Raw genomic sequence first — 11,362 nt, 5'->3', positions numbered from 1 at the left:
GAGAGATTGAATCACTTGGAGATTTCATCATCTGGGGAAGGGCTTGGGGGAAGCGCTGCGCTGCTGTCCGGGGCAGTCGGATTCGTTCTGAGCCTTCTTTGGGGGTCAGGGAAAGGGGGGGTGAAGGCTCGGGGCTCTGATGCCGTTGGGGGCACCCCAAGGTGCCCAGGAGAGGGAGCCCCACGGCGGTGCAGGAGCAGGTGGGGGGCGGGCGAGGGGCGGGGGTCACGCTGGGTGCCGTCCCCCAGAGGGACCCAAAGCTGCCACCAAATGCACAGGGAAATTGCATTCCAATGTCTTGGAACAGAGGCTCATCGGAAGTTCTCTCAGCTATCCAAGGCACGGAGCCCTGGAGCCAAGGCAGCCTGAGCTGCTGCGTGCTTGCTGTGAGCCTTGAGGTGAGCACGCATCATTGCGGGCTCGGGATCGATTGAAATGCGCTAAGGAAACCAGCTCTGGGGAGGGAGGGAGGGAGGGAGGGAGGCAGGGAAATGCTCTCTTAACATGTGCCAATGCTTCTGTCAAACTCATCAGGGCAGGACAGCGTTCAGACTGAAAGTGTAAGAAGATGTGGAGTGAGACAGAGAACCTGACAGGAGCACCGGACTCACAAGTGCACGAATTTTGCTTTTGGCTTGGATTGAAACTCAGAAGTTGTAAGGAATTTGGAAAGGAGAAGGGACGTTTCAGAAGGAGAAGAAGAAAAAGAAGTTGTTGGTTTTTTTTACAGCCCTGGCAAAATCTTTGGTTCTAGCTAATAAAGGAAGCTAGTTGAAATAAAAAAAAGAAAAAAACATGGGTTTTTCGCCTTCATTGTTGTATTTGTTGGTGGTAGATGGTGTGTTGTTTTATTTCTTGGTCTTATTAACTCTGTGTAAATAGTTTTTTGAGTGAAGCTAACTTTCTGGACAGGTTGGTTTGTATTTGAGGTAGGCTTAATTTCAAGAGGTTTCTTTCCTAGACTTCTGATAGGTATTCCTGGGATTTTGGTTTTATTTACTGCATGTATCAACAGAGAGATTTGGTAGGGCCAGCTGGGCTGCTGAAGTTCTGGGTGTTAATTTATTAGATGGCTTTTGTTAAACACAGATTAATTAAGTAAGTTAACAGCAAATTACCCAATTTATCTAGGTATGCTACCTAAACACAATGCTTTATGTCTTACCATTTTTCTGTTGTTCTGCTCCAAGTAGTTGTGTCAAAAAAGAAAGCGCTGTTATTTTTCTGAAGAGCTTTCTTCTATAACAAGACCTTTACTCCCTTTGGATTTGAATCAGAGGAGCCAAACAGCTGCAGCTGCTCTGAGGGCTTTTCTATTCAGTGGGATTAGCCCCCTCCCTTTTCCCAGGCATCATGGGAATGGGAGGCGGGCACCATCAGGGGTATATTAACCCCAGCCTTTGCTGAGGGGTTTCATTCCCTCTCTGGGGTGTGCTGGGGTGAGGGCTCTCCTGTCATTTCAGTGACGAGGCTCTTTCAGCTTATCTCAGCTTGCTTTCAGCAGGTGTTTCTGGGCATCTAAAGCAATAGAGGCTTGGAAGATCCTGTGAAGAAAATGGCATGGAATACAGGGAGTATTTAAGGTGACAATGTCAGATTTTGTGTTTAGGGGTGATAAAGTGCATTTGCAATTTCTGGTTTTGTTCTTGTTTTGTGTTTTTATTGTTTTTAGGAGGTGCACAGCTTCCAGAGATCCCAGGTTGTGTCCAGCACAGCACTTCTTTCAGCAGATTGATCATGTCACAGGAGGCATCTGCCCAGTGTCAAAAATGATGTTTGAGATGGAGGCTTCAGGTGAGTTGAGGGTTGTGACTGGGAGAGGGAGGGTGAGCAGGTGTCCAGTTAGGAGTTATTGGGGGGCAGGGGGGTTTGCAGGCAGCAGGGTGAGAAAGGGTGTTTATTTGAGGGCCCCCCACACAGGGCTTTTCAGAAGCACAGCAGAGGCATTCCCATGTCTTCCTCACACAAGGTCCACTGCACTCACAGGAATGCCATTGAACTTTGCTTTTCTCTAACCCAGGTGTCACTCATAATAATGCCCACAGCCTTGGAATCAGGATGAAGGTGGAGCCTGAAGGAGCCAGGCACACTCAGGAGAGGGCAAGTAGCTGACTTGCTGGGATTTGGCCCACATAACTCTGAACTCATACTTTGGTTTTGGTTTTCTTTATTGTAGCTGACCGAGAGGCTAACAGGCGATCACAGGGCCCTCCGAGGCAGACTCATTTCAGGTGCAACGTGGATTCACATCACTGATCATCCAAAAGATAAGTCTGGGTCACGGCCTGGAGAAGGGAGAGCAGCGGGTTGGGAGTTCCTGGGACAGATTGAAAAATTAGCAGAGGGAAAAGCAATCTTCTCCAAGGGGCCTCTTAGGACAGCTAAGGGGAGAGACTCCACATTTGATGGCAGCGTGCAGGCGGGCAGGGCAGAGCAGTTCCGGTCCACGTCGTGTTGTCGGGTGTACCGTGTTACCTACTGTGTCTTTGGGGTCCCTTTTGCCTTTTCCCCTCCAGGCCCTCACCACAAGCATAATGTGTCATGTTTAACGTCCCCCCGTTTGTCACGTTCTGTGTCATGGGTGTCTGCACATGTTTGTGCCGGAGCTGCTCTGCCCTGCCGCAGAGGCTGCTGCAACAGGACAAGGCTCAGGGACACGCAGTTTGTGGGGTGTGGCCGGACTCTAGATGATATTCCTAGATAGACAGAAGATGTTTGGAGCTGTGAAGATATCTTGCAGCCCTTTGACGTTTGTCCTCGCTTTCTTTCAGATGCAGAAGGATAAAATCCAGGGCAAAATCCATCCGCCCATCCCGAGTGAGGAGGTTCCCCTGAGCAGGTCAGTCACCGTTTGTCTCTGCAGGGGGAGTGTCAAGTGTGACTCTGTTACAGCTCTGTTCTTTTTCTTTTTAGGAAGCTGGACATCAGCAGGCAAGGTGAGATGGGCAAGGTGAGCATTGAGTAGCGTACAGAAGCAGTTAGTTGTTATTGCTCCAGTCTCACTTTGCGGTGCAGCTCTAAGCATCCGTTCCTGTTTCTGCGCTTCAGGCAATCCACTCGGAGTAGGCCAAGCCCCAGTCACCAACCGGCCGACGCGCTGGGTTTGCCGCTCTCCCGAGCCCTGGGGAAGAATCCCGGGACTCGGCGATGAAGCCTCTGCCTTTTCTGTTTAAAGGTGTCACCAGGGTAGCCTTCAGCAATGGCCGAGGAGTTGCGGTGAGTCAGGGAAGTAGGGAGGAGGAGTGAGGCTCCGCTCAGGTTTCAGCAGCGCCACATCCCCTCGTCTCCTCTTAGCCCAGGCGTGCCCCACGACGATGGCGTCAGCCTCCGAGTGCGGCTGAAGCGTGCGGCCCCAGGAGCCGGGCATTCTTGGGAAAAGAGTGAGTGGCAGAATTGTTGGGTTTTGGCCAATGTGCTGCTGAGGTTATGCATTGATATTTTGTTTACTTTATTGGAGCAGACGAAGAAACAACAGGAAGTTGTTGAACAAGAGTGCCAGCAGGACCTTCCCAGCTGTCGAGGCAGCCTTCCTTTGCACCTGACACAGACCGGCATCCCCAGATGTCTGAGAGATAAGTAGAGGGCCACGACCCACAGAGGGGATGAAACCAGGGCGCAGGGCAGGGACCCACCGGGAGGGGTTTTTGAGTCCACTTTGGAGACGGGGGTGTGCACGAAGTGGCCCCTTAGGCCTGGGGGGGAAATAAAAGCAAAGTCTCACTTTTGATCAAAGTGCTGAGGTGCGCAGGGCAGAGCAGTGCCGGTGTGTACTGTGTCATTTGTCTATTGTGTGTTCTGTGTGGTTGGATGTGTCATGTCCTTTACCTTAGGCCTTTGAGGAGCCTAGCAGAAACCCTGGCATCATTGTTAGCATCTGTAATCTCTGCATTCCTTGGCCTGGTATCCAGGCCATTGACCTTTTGACTCGGGAGCTCAGACAGGCATCAGAATTGCATCTCTCTTTGGAAGCATCCAGTCAGGTGGCTTTTCAGGTCTTGTTCTGAGCTGCACGGACAGCCGTGCTCCTCAGTGCTCCGTTATGACGGATTAGGCTTTGTAAGAATGAGAGGTTAGGGTGAGGATTCTGACCGTAGGATTCCTGGGTGTCCATCTTTGCAGTTCTTGGAATAAATCTTTCAGCCAGCATCTTCCTCCAGGGTTCTCTGAGCCTCATCAGTTTGCCATCAGTCTCACCTCGGTCATCTCCTTTTGCATTCTCTGAGTCCTTGCAGCCACTTTCCTTGCCAGGAGATTTCTGTTCCTGTTGTGTCCCCCCTGTCTGTCACGTCCCGTCCCGTGTCACGGGTGTCAGCACACACATTTGTGCCGGAGCTGCTCTGCCCTGCCACATAGCCTGGTGCAGTAGGAGAAGTCCCTGGGAGTTTGTAATGTGGGGTGTAGTGGGACTCTAGATGGGATTTGTAGATGGACACCAGACGTCTGGAGCTCCTAAGTTATCCTGCAACAGTTTGAGTTTTGTCCTAACTTTTTTTTCAGATTCAGATGGATTAAATGTGTGCCAGAGGGCCCCATCCCGAGTGAGGGGTTTCCCCCGAGCAGGTGAGGCACCGTTTGTCTCTGCAGCAGAAGTGTATATGGTGACTCTGTTACAGCACTGTTCTTTGTCTTTCTTTTTAGGAAGTAAATGTGGATACCAGCAGTCAAGGTGAGCAGTGGAGAGAAGTAGTTGTTATTGCTCAGGTCTCAATTTCTGGTGCAGCTCTAAGCTTCCATTCTCGTTTGTGTACTTTAGGCAATCCACTCGGAGTATGCCAAGCCCCCGTCACCAGCCGGCCGATGCTCCGGGTTTCCTGCAAATGTGAAGCCTGTGGATGTATTACAGGACTTGGTGATGAAGCCCTAAACTTTTCTATTTAAAGGTGCCATCCGGGTGGCCTTCGGCAGCTGCCCAGGAGTTGTGGTGAGTCAGGGATGTAGGGGGGAGGAGCGAGGGTCCACTCAGGTTTCAGCCGTGCCAAATCACCTCATCTCCTCTTAACCCAGGCGTCCCCTGTGGCAACGGCCTCGGTCTCTGAGTGTGCCCGAAGCGTGCGGCCCAAGCAGCTGAGCGTTCTTAAGAGAAGGGTGAGGAGCAGACTTGTGGGGTTTTGGCCGATGTGGTGCCACGATCAGGCATTGATGTTTGGTTTTCTTTAATACAGCTGTCGAAGAGACACCAGCCCGGTGCCAGCAGGACCTTCCCGGCTGACGAGGTGGCCTTTCTTTGCACCTGAGACCGGCATCCCCAGATGTCTGAGAGAGAAGTAGAGGGCTACGACCCCCAGGGGGGATGTAAGCAGGGTGCTGGTTTGGGAAATACTGCGACGGGTTTTTGAGTCCCCTTTGGAGGTGGGGGGGTGTCCATGAAGTGGCCCCTTAGGCCCCATAAAAGCAAAATCTCACTTTTGATCACAGTGCTGAGGTGCGCTGGGCAGAGCGGTCCCGGTGTGTATTGTGTCCCTTGTCTATTGTGCATTATGTGTTGTTTGGGTATCTCATGTCTCTTACCTTAGCCTTTTCAGGGTCCTGTCAGAAACCTTGGCATTGTTCTTATCGTCTGTGATCTCTGCATTTCTTGGCCTGGCACCCATGCCTTACAACCTTTGCCTGGGGAGCTCAGACATGTATCAGAATTGCATCTCTCTTTGGAAGCATCCAGTCAGATGTCTTTTCAGGTCTTGTTCTGAGCTGTATGGACAGCTATGCCCTGCCAGGATCCATTATGGCAGATTAGGACTTGAAAGAATGTGAGGACCGGTGGAGGCTTCTGACCGGTCTGATTCTCGGGCATCCATCTTTGCAGTTCTTGGAATAAATCATTCAGTTAGCATCTTCTTCCATCAGTGTTTTCTGAGCCACATCAGCTTGCCATCAGTCTCACCTCAGTCATCTCATTTGGCATGCTCTCGTTGCTCGCAGTAATCCTTTTTGCCAAGAGATTTCTGTCTGTGTTGTGTGCCCATTGTTCGTTGTGTCCTGTCTGTCCTGTGTCACGGGTGTCTGCACATATTTGTGCCGGAGCTGCTCTGCCCTGCTGCATAGCCTTTTGTAATAGGACAAGCCCTGGGGAGTTGAAATTTTTCATGTGGGGTGTACTTGGACTCTAGATGCTGTTCCTAGATTGATATAAGGTGTTTGCAGCTTTTGAGTCATCCTGCAGGTGTTTGACATATGTTCTAACTCTCTTGCAGGTGCAGATGCATTGCATCCATGGCAGAGCACCCCATCCCGGGTGAGGGGGTTCCCCATAGCGGGTCAGTCACCATTTGTCTGTGCAGGGGATGTGTCAAGTGTGACCCTGTTACAGCGCTGTTCTTTGTCTTTATTTTTAGCAAGTATAGCAGGATCTCAGCAGTCAAGTTCAAGAGGGTAAGGTGAGCAGTAGCCTTTCTTGTTGCTGAGGTCTCAATTCCTGGGGCAAGTCTAAGTCTCCATTCTCATTTTTGTGCCTTAGGCCATCTGCTCGGAGCATGCCAAGCTCCCATCCCCAACGGGCCGCCAGACCGGGTTTGCCGCTCTCGCGAGCCCCGCGTTCCGGGCAGCCGTCAGGAACCGCCGAGGAGTTGTGGTGAGTCAGGGATGTAGGGGGGAGGAGCGAGTGTCCACTCAGGTTTCAGCAATGCCACGTCACCTCCTGTCCACTTAACCCAGGCGCACCCCACGACGATGGCATCGGCCTCCGAGCGCGGCCGGAGCGTGCGACCCGAAGAGCCGGGCCTTCTTAGGAGAAGGGTGAGTAGCAGACTTGTGGGGTTTTGGCCAATGTGGTGCCAGGATCAGGCATTGATGTTTGGTTTCCTTTGCTATAGCTGTCTAAGAGACAACGGCCCGGTGCCAGCAGGACCTTCCCAGCTGACAAGGCGGCCTTCCTTCGCACCTGACATGGACTGGGATTTCCATATGTCCAAGAGATAAGTCAAGGGCTACGACCCACAGAGGGGATGAAAGCAGGGTGCTGGGTTGGGGCTCCTGGGGGGGAGGGGGTTGAGTTGTCTCTGGAGATGAGGGTAGCCAAGATGTGGCCCCTTAGGCCACGTAAAAGGAAAGTCTCACTTTTGAGCACAGTGCTGAGGTGCGCAGGGCAGAGCAGTCCCGGTGTGTATCGTGTCCCTTGTCTTTTGTGTATTATGTGATGTTTGGGTATCTCATGTCTCTTATCTTAGCCCTGTGAAGGGCCTGTCAGAAACCTTGGCGCCATTCTTAGAATCTGTGATCTCAGTGTTCCTCAGCCTGGTGCCCAGGCCATGGAACCTTTGACTCAGGAGCTCCGACAGGCATCAGAATTGCATCTCTCTTTGGAAGCATCCAGTCAGGTGGCTTTTCAGGTCTTGTTCTGAGCTGCACGGACAGCCGTGCTCCTCAGTGCTCCGTTATGACGGATTAGGCTTTGTAAGAATGAGAGGTTAGGGTGAGGATTCTGACCGTAGGATTCCTGGGTATCCATCTTTGCAGTTCTTGGAATAAATCATTCAGCCAGCATCTTCCTCTAGGGTTCTCTGAGCCTCATCAGTTTGCCATCTGTCTCATCTTGGTCATCTCCTTTTGCATTCTCTGAGTCCTTGCAGCCACTTTCCTTGCCAGGAGCTTTCTGTTCCTGTTGTGTCCCCCCTGTCTGTCACATCCTGTCCCGTGTCACGGGTGTCAGCACACACATTTGTGCCGGAGCTGCTCTGCCCTGCCACATAGCCTGGTGCAGTAGGAGAAGTCCCTGGGAGTTTGTAATGTGGGGTGTAGTGGGACTCTAGATGGGATTTGTAGATGGACACCAGACGTCTGGAGCTCCTAAGTTATCCTGCAACAGTTTGAGTTTTGTCCTAACTTTTTTTTCAGATTCAGATGGATTAAATGTGTGCCAGAGGGCCCCATCCCGAGTGAGGGGTTTCCCCCGTGCAGGTGAGGCACCGTTTGTCTCTGCAGCAGAAGTGTATATGGTGACTCTGTTACAGCACTGTTCTTTGTCTTTCTTTTTAGGAAGTAAATGTGGATACCAGCAGTCAAGGTGAGCAGTGGAGAGAAGTAGTTGTTATTGCTCAGGTCTCAATTTCTGGTGCAGCTCTAAGCTTCCGTTCTCGTTTGTGCACTTTAGGCAATCCACTCGGAGTATGCCAAGCCCCTGTCACCAGCCGGCCGATGCACCGGGTTTCCTGCAAATGTGAAGCCTGTGGATGTATTACAGGACTTGGTGATGAAACCCTGAACTTTTCTATTTAAAGGTGCCATCCAGGTGGCCTCCGGCAGCTGCCCAGGAGTTGTGGTGAGTCAGGGATGTAGGGGGGAGGAGCGAGGGTCCACTCAGGTTTCAGCCGTGCCAAATCACCTCATCTTCTCTTAACCCAGGCGTCCCCTGTGGCAACGGCCTCGGTCTCTGAGTGTGCCCGAAGCGTGCGGCCCAAGCAGCTGAGCGTTCTTAAGAGAAGGGTGAGGAGCAGACTTGTGGGGTTTTGGCCGATGTGGTGCCACGATCAGGCATTGATGTTTGGTTTTCTTTAATACAGCTGTCTAAGAGACACCAGCCCGGTGCCAGCAGGACCTTCCCAGCTGACGAGGTGGCCTTTCTTTGCCCCTGAGACCGGCATCCCCAGATGTCTGAGAGAGAAGTAGAGGGCCACGACCCCCAGGGGGGATGAAAGCAGGGTGCTGGGTTGGGAATTACTGGGAGGGGGGGATTTGAGTCCGCTTTGGAGGTGAGTAGCTTTGGAGGTGGGGGGGTGTCCATGAAGTGGCCCCTTAGGCCCCATAAAAGCAAAATCTCACTTTTGATCACAGTGCTGAGGTGCGCTGGGCAGAGCGGTCCCGGTGTGTATTGTGTCCCGTGTCTTTTGTGTATTATGTGTTGTTGGATATCTCATGTCTTTTATCATAGCCCTTTGAGGGGCCTGTCAGAAACCTTGGCACCAGTCTTAGTATCTGTACTCTCAGCATTCCTTGCCCTGGCACCGATGCCATGGAACTTTTAACTCGGCAGCTCAGACAGGTATCAGAATGGCAACTCTTTTTCGAAGCATCCGGTCAGATGTCTTTTCAGGTCTTGTTCTGAGCTGTATGGACAGCTGCACCCTGCAAGGTTCTGTTATGATGGATTAGGACTTGTAAGAATGTGGGGACAGGTAGAGGCTTCTGACCGTAGGATTCTCGGGCATCCATCTTTGCAGTTCTTGGAATAAATCATTCAGTTAGCATCTTGTTCCTCCAGGGTTCTCTGAACTTCATCAGCCTGCCATCAGTTTCACCTCGGTCCTCTAATTTTGCATCCTCTTGGTGCTCGCTGTCATTTTCCTTACCCAGAGATTTCTGTTCCTGTTGTGTCCCCGTTGTTTGTCCTGTCCTGTGTCACGGGTGTCTGCACACATTTGTGCTGGAGCTGCTCTGCCTTGCTGCATAGCCTGGTGCAATAGGAGAAGTCCCGGGGACTTGATGTTTGTAATGTGGGGTGTCGTTGGACTCTAGGTGGGATTTGCAGATGGGCACAAGATGTCTGGAGCTCTTAAGTTATCCTGCAGCTCTTTGATTTTTGTCCTTTCTTTCAGGTGCAGAAGGATGAAATCCAGGGCAGAGCCCCCCATCCCGGGTGAGGGGATTCCCCCGAGCAGGTCAGTCACTGTTTGTCTCTGTAGAGAGAGCATAAATGATGGCTCTCTTTTTAGGAAGTCAAGGCCGAGTGGGCGAGGTGAGCATTGAGTAGTGTACAGAAGCAGTTGTTTTTGCTGATGTCTCAGTTTCTGGTGCAGCTCTTAGCATCTCCACTTTTTATTTTAGGTGGTCCACTTGCCATCTATCCTGGCCGGGCATGCCCATTCCAGGTGTGTGCAGCTTAAGGTATCAGTGTGGCATCCTTGTCAGATTTGGGAGGTTGTGTTTTCACAGTGTCTCAGCATGCTTTTCTGCTTTGTTTCTTTGCAGGTGCTGTTGCTGCCCTAGGCATGCCAAGGAACAGAGGAGGGCAGGTGAGTCGGTGTTTAGGCAGGCTGACTCACAGGTGAGTGTTACACAGCAGCATGCTAAGTGTGTACCTATTCTTTTTGCAGGTATCTTCTGGGCACCCTCTGGAGTCAAATCAAGATTTGAGGTGGGCCGGGGCAGGGGTGCAGAGGAGCCCTGGGGATTACTGTTTTTGACGGCAATAGTCACCTTTTCTGTTTTGTCTTAGGTACCCTGAGGAGCCTCGTAGCCAAAGGTTGGAAACGACAGCACCGAGGCACACACGGAGCACATTTCACCATCCACGTCCGACCGAGGATGGATTTTGTCTGCTCCTTTTCCAAAAGCTAAGTGTCGGGGCCAGCAGTTGGGAGAAGGGGAAAAACCTTTACTATCACAGAGGGCAATTTGATGTCAGCTTAGCGGAGAGGTCTGTAGTGGGACCAGCTCTCTGGAAGAAAAGGGAGAGGGTTTCTCCTCAGCCTGACCAGAGCCTTTGCTGGGCAGGGCAGTTCCGACCCATCTCAGCATTCTCGTGAACTTTGCGTTGTCCGCCTTCCTCGGCCCGACGTCGTCACGGATCATTCCCCCGAGGAGCTCGCCTTCACGTCCGGAGCTACAGCCACGGTCACCCGGCCGTCGGCTTCCTTCTCTAGGCTCGCTGAGCCTCTCGAGCATCCTCTTAACTGCTTTGGCACTAACTTCTTTTAACGAGTTACATTTCATCATCACATGCTATCGTCATAGGGCTTCCTCTCCTTTGGCATCATCAGCCTCTGGCACATCTTGCGCTAGGCATCTCGGGTGCCTAAGGGGACAGTGCCAGGCAGTTGCCACTTGTCTCTGTGTCTATGTTGTCCGTGTCTGTGTTGTCCGTGTCTGTGTCCGTTGTCTTCCACGTCATAGGCCTTTATTATGTCTCAATGCTTTATCGGCACTATTCTGTGCCATCTAGGCTGTGTTCTACTCACGTTCCTTTCTGGATATCTTTACATTTTTACATTTTTACTCTTTGAGACAGGAATGTCTCAAACGGACAAGATGTTCTCATCCATCTTCCTTCTCACTACCAGCTTTGGTAGTGCCTTTTTTTCCATGCCATTTTCTTGGACTGCTAGAGGGAGTGTCTTGCACCCTCCTCATGTGACTGCAGTACTTCTATAGGTTCCATCTTCTCAAGGGTATAGGACTCAAGAATTCATCTTCCAGCGAGTTATCTCAAGTCCTGGCTTATATTGTGTGTACCTGTGCTGGCTTATACTGTATGTACCTACCCTCTATGTACACTTGCACTGTATGCATCGACTTAGATTGTTGTGTGTACTTATATTGTACCACTTATGGTTGGAGCTGCCCTGCCCGGGCACGTAGTCACAGTCAGGTAGAAGAGTTATAAAAACTTTACTGTTCATCTGTCTTTTATGGGATTTTGGGTAGAAAACTT

General features: G+C 51.3%; 3 long non-coding RNA genes across 3 annotated transcripts; all 3 read left to right on the top strand.

Moving 5' to 3' along the window:
• The first annotated feature begins 3,082 nt into the window (after positions 1-3,082).
• On the top strand, positions 3,083-3,853 carry LOC129122250 (uncharacterized). The gene is made up of 3 exons (XR_008534542.2): positions 3,083-3,216; positions 3,295-3,380; positions 3,461-3,853. It is a non-coding gene; the product is annotated as an uncharacterized LOC129122250 (long non-coding RNA).
• A 1,308-nt stretch (positions 3,854-5,161) lies between these two features.
• Positions 5,162-6,615, top strand: LOC143694199 (uncharacterized). Its single transcript, XR_013182550.1, has 4 exons — positions 5,162-5,292; positions 6,192-6,232; positions 6,333-6,374; positions 6,455-6,615. It is a non-coding gene; the product is annotated as an uncharacterized LOC143694199 (long non-coding RNA).
• Positions 6,616-8,971: 2,356 nt separating this feature from the next.
• Positions 8,972-9,814, top strand: LOC143694198 (uncharacterized). Its single transcript, XR_013182549.1, has 3 exons — positions 8,972-9,590; positions 9,645-9,667; positions 9,757-9,814. It is a non-coding gene; the product is annotated as an uncharacterized LOC143694198 (long non-coding RNA).
• Positions 9,815-11,362: the final 1,548 nt, after the last annotated feature.

The sequence above is a fragment of the Agelaius phoeniceus genome, chromosome 6 (assembly GCF_051311805.1).
Source record: "Agelaius phoeniceus isolate bAgePho1 chromosome 6, bAgePho1.hap1, whole genome shotgun sequence".
NCBI lineage: Eukaryota > Metazoa > Chordata > Aves > Passeriformes > Icteridae > Agelaius > Agelaius phoeniceus.
Note: the sequence above shows the minus strand (reverse complement) of the source record. Positions and strands in the feature narration are given on the sequence as shown.